This window comes from Bemisia tabaci, unplaced genomic scaffold (genome assembly GCF_918797505.1).
Source record: "Bemisia tabaci unplaced genomic scaffold, PGI_BMITA_v3".
NCBI lineage: Eukaryota > Metazoa > Arthropoda > Insecta > Hemiptera > Aleyrodidae > Bemisia > Bemisia tabaci.
This window is the reverse complement of record NW_027311761.1, coordinates 76,196-82,913: the sequence shown is the minus strand read 5'-3', so window position 1 is coordinate 82,913 and position 6,718 is coordinate 76,196.

Sequence of the window (6,718 nt, the reverse complement as noted above, 5' to 3'; positions counted from 1 at the left end):
AGCCCCAGAAAAATGGTCCACATAGCCCCGATTGAGGTTACCTCAAATCAAAGTCATCGAACTAAAAAACAAGGAGTCGAAAGCCGTTAATCCATACACTAAAATCAAAGGAAAGGGGTCTACTTCAAATAGAAACAAAGATTAATAAGATACAAAATAAATACTCGTCACAGTAAACAAAATTCAAAATTAAAAAAATCGCATTTTCGGGCTATTTTCGAAGGTAAACGAGAATGTTACAGCACAGAGCATAACAGAGGGGGACACCATCGATGTTGATGTTTTAAATTGTTAGTCTACATCGCTGCCAACCTTTCTTCTCATCAAAACATAAAATTTACGTTTTCCTCTACAAAATTCTCACGATGGTTATCATAGCCCCGTGGCCATCATAACCCCGGTCTCCCCTAATTCTGGCGGAAAACGAGATGAGGTGTCTGCTACAATGTTTTCTAATCCTTTTTTGTAATGAACGTCTAGATCAAATTCTTGGAGGTAGAGTGACCGTCTTACTAATCTACTGGAAGTTAGTCAACACTATTTTTAAAATGTCAACGCCCAGTGATCTGTCAGCACCGTCACTTGAAAACCTTTAATAAATTGCCGGAACTTGCTACAGGATGCTACAATGGGTCTGTTGCAAGGTGCGGGGATTTGCAAATTGATGCCTGATTCCAATGGCTTTCACGAAAAGAACGATGGCGCTACTATAAAAACTTGAAATGACCTCACAAACTCAAAAAAAACTGTTTTTGGAACCGACTCATTCGAAACAGTACTTTTACGCGGTAACGGATCCGGCACACTCGTGACGTCACATTGCGTGGCAAACCCGGTCTTTTCATCACTTACAATGTATTATCTCCTAAGGAATTGGCAGCCGCTTTTCAAATGCAAATATCGAGTCAATCTATGATTTTTTGAACAAAATGGAATTCAGAAATGGATTCCTTGGACGTTTCAATGGTTGAAACCTTCATTAGATGAATAAGAACCGACGGGATAAATCCTATTTTTCAGGAAGACTGTAGTCAATATGTGCGATTGTTTACATTTAATTAGTGATAACAGACATGGACATTAGCTCAATATTTAGCCATTTTCATGAGTTTTTACTTTTTTGTCACTATTTGGAGATAAGTTTCTTTTGTAAATCGATCGATTAGTGCCTTAGGATCATGTTAAAAGCTGTAATGGTACACATTGTTACTTATTAATTCAGAACACACTCCAGCAAACTCAAACCATGGATGTTCTCTCAATGCGTGTAAATCATTCTTAGGTAACTCTTTAACGAACATCTTAATGCCATTCAAACCGTTCCCACGTTCTTTACACTCATGTTACTTTAAAATCCCGTGTGTTTGTAATGTAGCACTATGCAGAAAAATGTATTGATAAGTCTGGTAACCGAGGAAGGATCCTACGTCTACTTTCCTTGCCTCCATCTGAAATATACCGGTCTCCTCATCTCATCAGTATTGGCAAAGGTAAGTTTTTTTTTTTTATCATCAATACTTGATACTATCATTTTGGTGTCTTCGGTAAAACATTGAAGGGTGAAATATCAAGAAATAACAACTGACTCGCTGCATCCAGGTTTGAGCGTTGGACTGCCAGAGTGTGTTCTGAATTAATAAGTAACAATGTGTACCGTTACAGCTTTTAACATGATCCTAAGGCACTAATCGATTGATTTACAAAAGAAACTTACCTCCAAATAGTGACAAAAAAGTAAAAACTCATACATATATGAAAATGGCTAAATATTGAGCTAACGTTTATGTCTGTTATCACTATGACAGACGTAAACAATCGCCCACTGACTTCAGTATTCCTTAAAAATAGGGTTTCTCCCGTCGGTTCCTATTTATCTAATGAAAGTTTTAACCATTTAAACGTCCAAGGAATCCATTTCTGAATTGCATTTAGATAAAAAAATCATCGATTGACTCGATATTTGCATTTGAAAAGTGGCTGTCAATGGAGATGTTGCATGTGTGAGGGATTTGCGATTTGACCATCGATTCTTATGTAAAAGTTCGCGAGAAACACGATGGTGCCACTGGTTTTCTCTGAAATCATCTCCCAAGCTCAAAAAAAGCTCTCAAAGTGAGGTTAAAATGGAGGGGATATCCCACCCTACCCTGAGAGTCCACCTCTACATCAAAACAAACTCTCCAAGTAAAGATAGGGAGCAATACATTAGCAGTGATGCCGTGTTTTCAGTTTTGGAGTCCCCAAATAAAGTTGCAGCCCTGTCAATGTATTTGCTCCCTATCTTTGCATGGAGAGTTTGTTTTGATGTAGAGGTGGACTCTCAGGGTAGGGTGGGATATCCCCTCCATTTTGGCCTCACTTTGAGAGCTTTTTTTGAGCTTGGGAGATTATTTCAGAGAAAACCAGTGACACCATCGTGTTTCTCGTGAACTTTCACAAAAGAATCTAAGGTCAAATCGCAAATCCCTCACACATGCAACATCTCCATTCCTTATGGGAAAATCCATTGTAAGTGATGAAAAGACCAGGTTTGCCATGCTATGTGACGTCACAAGTGTGCCGGATCCGTTACCGCGTAAAAGTGACCGTTTTGAAAATCAAAATTTTGAGGCGTTTTTAAGTTGATTTTTTGGGGGTTTCCGGTGATCAAAAAACTCCGGGAATATTCCTGTGACATCAGGAGCCTTTGGTCTTTCGATTGAAGTAATAAGAAAAAAAAGTGGAACAGGCCCATCGCTAAAAGCTCGAATTCTCTGACTATGTCGCTTCTCTCTGGGACTGTCAATACTCGGCTGAAATACATTATTGGCCTGCGGTGATTGAAAAGCTCCCTTGCTTTTTTCGAAAGCCTCTCTTTCTTCTTGACCCTTTTTCCAAGGCGTTCCTTTTTTATCAATTTCAAGAGAGGAACTGTGAGATCTGCATGGTCGTGTGAAAAGAGGGTTATACAACATCGGCGATTTTCACGGCGCTACAACGTTCTCAAATTCCGTAAGTGGCATAAAAATTGAGCTATGAAGTTGCGGTTTCAACGAAAATTCTCTAAAAATTGCGCACTTTTAGGAAATGACCATGTTTTTAATGTCGCACTAATTTTAACATGCATTGTTGCCAATTTTTCGATTTTTTAATTCGACAAATTTTACAAATCCGGAAATACCCCAAAAAGCCATCTTCAAATTTGAATTGAAAGTTGTCTAATCGATATTTCGTTCGACTCCGCATCCATCGATATATTATAGCTTGCAGGGAAACTTTTGGTTCGCGAGATATCATCATTTTTGTAAACAGCCTCATGGAGCGACGACGCTTTTTGAGTCCGGAAGGATATAAATTTTAGCCTCCAAAAACACAGGGTAGCATTAATTCCATGGTTTCCTATGTAATGTTTGGCGCTGAATCCGAATTTGACCATTTCATAACAAAATTGTCCCCAAGAAGTTGCCAGATTTGGCAAAAATGGCTTAAAATCGGCCTATTTGGCGGATTATGGCCAGTGACTTGCAAGGTGTTGATCAGACGACAAAATTGGTTATTTCCACGGTTAAAACTCGTTGAACTTTCTACAAGCTGAGTCAAATTCTTTCTGCTCACGGCAAAATTAAACGCGCGACAAGCAGCAAACTGAAAAAAAGACACCAAAATCGGCGCTTTCTGCGGTTTTTGTCCTAAGTTTTTGTTTTCCGACTGAATGAATATTTCTTAGGAAAATCTGAATTACACAGAGTGTAACGACAAACTATTGTATTGTACTTACATACAGGGTGTCTCACGAAAAACGAGCCACCTTGAATATCTGGCGAACGGGTTGGAATTTCGAAAAACGGTAAAAGACGTGTTCGTTTATATCGAGGGGGACAACTTTTGGCGTATTTGACATTTTCTCAAACCTCTGGGGGGGGGGCGAGGCGGGGGTGCCCCCCCCCCCCCCCCCCGTAAATCGAAATTTTCAAAAGGCACCCCTACTTTTTTATTTCAGAAATAAATTCTACGCAAAAAAACAAGCCACTCCTGTCCAAACCGGATGTAAATCGGACAATTTTTCAGCGATTGGCAGAGGTTGAAACATTTTTTTCATTTTCTTTTCAAAAATTCCCTACGCTCAATGGAATTGCCGTATCAAACTAAACTCTGCACTAAAAAAATTCTTGAACATTGCACTTTCAATTAAAAATAAGAAACGGAAAGGAAATCCCCCCCCCCAAAAAAAAAGAAAATAAAAAAAAAACTGTACTCGAAAACTTGAGCACGCGGAGCCCTTTTTTGCGATATTGAAATGCGTTTGACCGAACATATCCCAGGGGCGCTCATCGGGAGGGAGTGGTAAGTGTTTGACACGAATTATTATTTTTGCCTCTGAAGCATAAGAAACTAGAGTCCCTTTATACCCAGAGTTACCCTAGCGTAAATATTACCTTGCGGTGAGCTAACCATCACCTTGCGGCAAGGTATCGGCCTATCCACCCTCACCGACCCCTATCCGAGCCCTCGCTGGGTCAGTTCGTGGAACTTAACGACTGGGAATAATTATGCATGGCAACGCTGGAGACGAAAATCGTACCCAACACGGGGTATTTCCCGATGCAATGTCGCCTTTTTCAAGCCCTGCGTCTGGATTTGGGTCTACAGTGTTGTCATACGGTTTTAATCCCGGTCGTCGAGTTCCTTGAACTGACTTGGCGAGGGCTCGGATTGGGCTCGGAGAGGATGGATAGGCCGATACCTTGCCGCAAGGTGATGGTTAGCTCACCGCAAGGTAATATTTACGCTAGGGTAAGACAACTCACTTTTGGTTGGGCTCAGGTTGGGCTGAAAGTGGCCTAAAAAAAATCCAATTCTGATTGGTTCTCGCTCATGGAGGCCGAAACGAGTGCACCAAGATGGCGGTACCTCGAATCTGAACAAAAATAATGAAAATATTACCTAATTGTGGTTTATCAAGAGTAAATTGTTATTTCCATCGGTCCAACATGAAAATAGATTAAGAAATTATTCACAAACCAATCTCATTTTCTTTTTAATTGATCAATTTGTTGATGTTGTTGTTTTGTGTGACAGACATCGCAGGATTCCTGATCCTTATCCCTCAATATCGTTCCTTTGGGTGCACTCATTTCGGCCTCCATGGCTAGCCAAGGCCGGCTGCCAGTCAGCTGATAATCGAGTTGTCTTAACTCTGGGTATAAAAGGACTCTATAAGAAACCATGTCCGTGAAGAAACAGCTGAGTAGAAACACAAATGAATTACAAATGAATCACAAATGAATTTTTTAGGTGAGTTTCAATGATGATTCGCAGTGATGCGATTTTTCAAGTCCTCCATGTTCGGTCAAACGCATTTCAATGTCGCAAAAAAAGGCTCCGCGTGCTCAAGTTTTCGAGTACACATTTTTTTTTTTTTGGGGGGGGGGGGCGCTCAGCCGATGGGCGGCGCTTTTTGCTTTCGACCTGCCACTAGAGCTCTAGTATAGTAGAGTCCCTTTATACCCAGAGTTACGACAACTCGATTATCAGCTGACTGGCAGCCGTCCTTGGCTGGCCATGGAAGCCGAAACGAGTGCACCCAAACGAACGATATTGAGGGATAAGGATCAGGAATCCTGCGATGTCTGTCACACAAAAACAACAACATCAACAAAGTGATCAATTAAAAAGAAAATGAGATTGGTTTGTGAATAATTTCTTAATCTATTTTCATTTTGGACCTATGGAAAAAACAATTTACTCTTGATAAACCACAATTAGGTAATATTTTCATTATTCTTGTTCACATTCGAGGTACCGCCATCTTGGTGCACTCGTTTCGGCCTTCATGAGCGAGGACCAATCAGAATTGGATTTTTTTTAGGCCACTTTCAGCCCAATCCTGGCCCAACCAAAAGTGAGTTGTCGTAACTCTGGGTATAAAGGGACTCTATAGTATAGTAGGGCGCTCAAGCGGTCAAATGGCGCACCAACTCATCGATGCACGGAACGCCATTTAAGTTTTTTTTTTTTTGCATACTATGGAATGATTTCCGTAACCCTTGCGCGGGAGAGCGCTGCAGTCGCGGGCGGGTGACTGATTCGCGGGGGGGAGACATTCTGCCGGGGGGGCGTATGTGAATCGCGCGCGGGCACCACTGTTGTGCGCGAGGGTGACTGATCCGGGGGAGGGGGCCATTGTTTCGATTCATCGAAGAATCGATACACTACAGTGTTGCCAAGCCTATACACCAAATTTTCATGTCTATGGTTTTGAAATGGACATTACAAGTTCGAGTTTGTTCTGAAGATGGAAGAAGAAGAAGTTACTGTTGTTTGTTTACATAGTTCACGAGGAATATGGGGTTAGGTTTTATGCTTCAAATTTATGCTGACTTTAATTTCGTGAATTACTGAATATCTTAATACGTAATTTGGTGAAATTAAACGCCTATTGATTTGGAGATGGCTGCTAATGAGGGAATAGGTAAGTGCATGAACTAATTTTATTTTATCGCTGACAGTCTTCCGGAACTGTAAGTTGGGCAGCCCAAAACATTGCCACAGCAGATAACGTAAACAATCTTACACATCGCTATATTGAAACATTATAATTTTATGGAAGATAATGTCTGAAAGTTCTTCCAATACCTATAAAAATATTGGTGCAATGATGTATGGTTGTGGAAAAACAGATTAAGTCGTTTCATGTCCAAAGTCCAAGAAATGGCCTCCTTGGTGTTTCGTAGGTTTA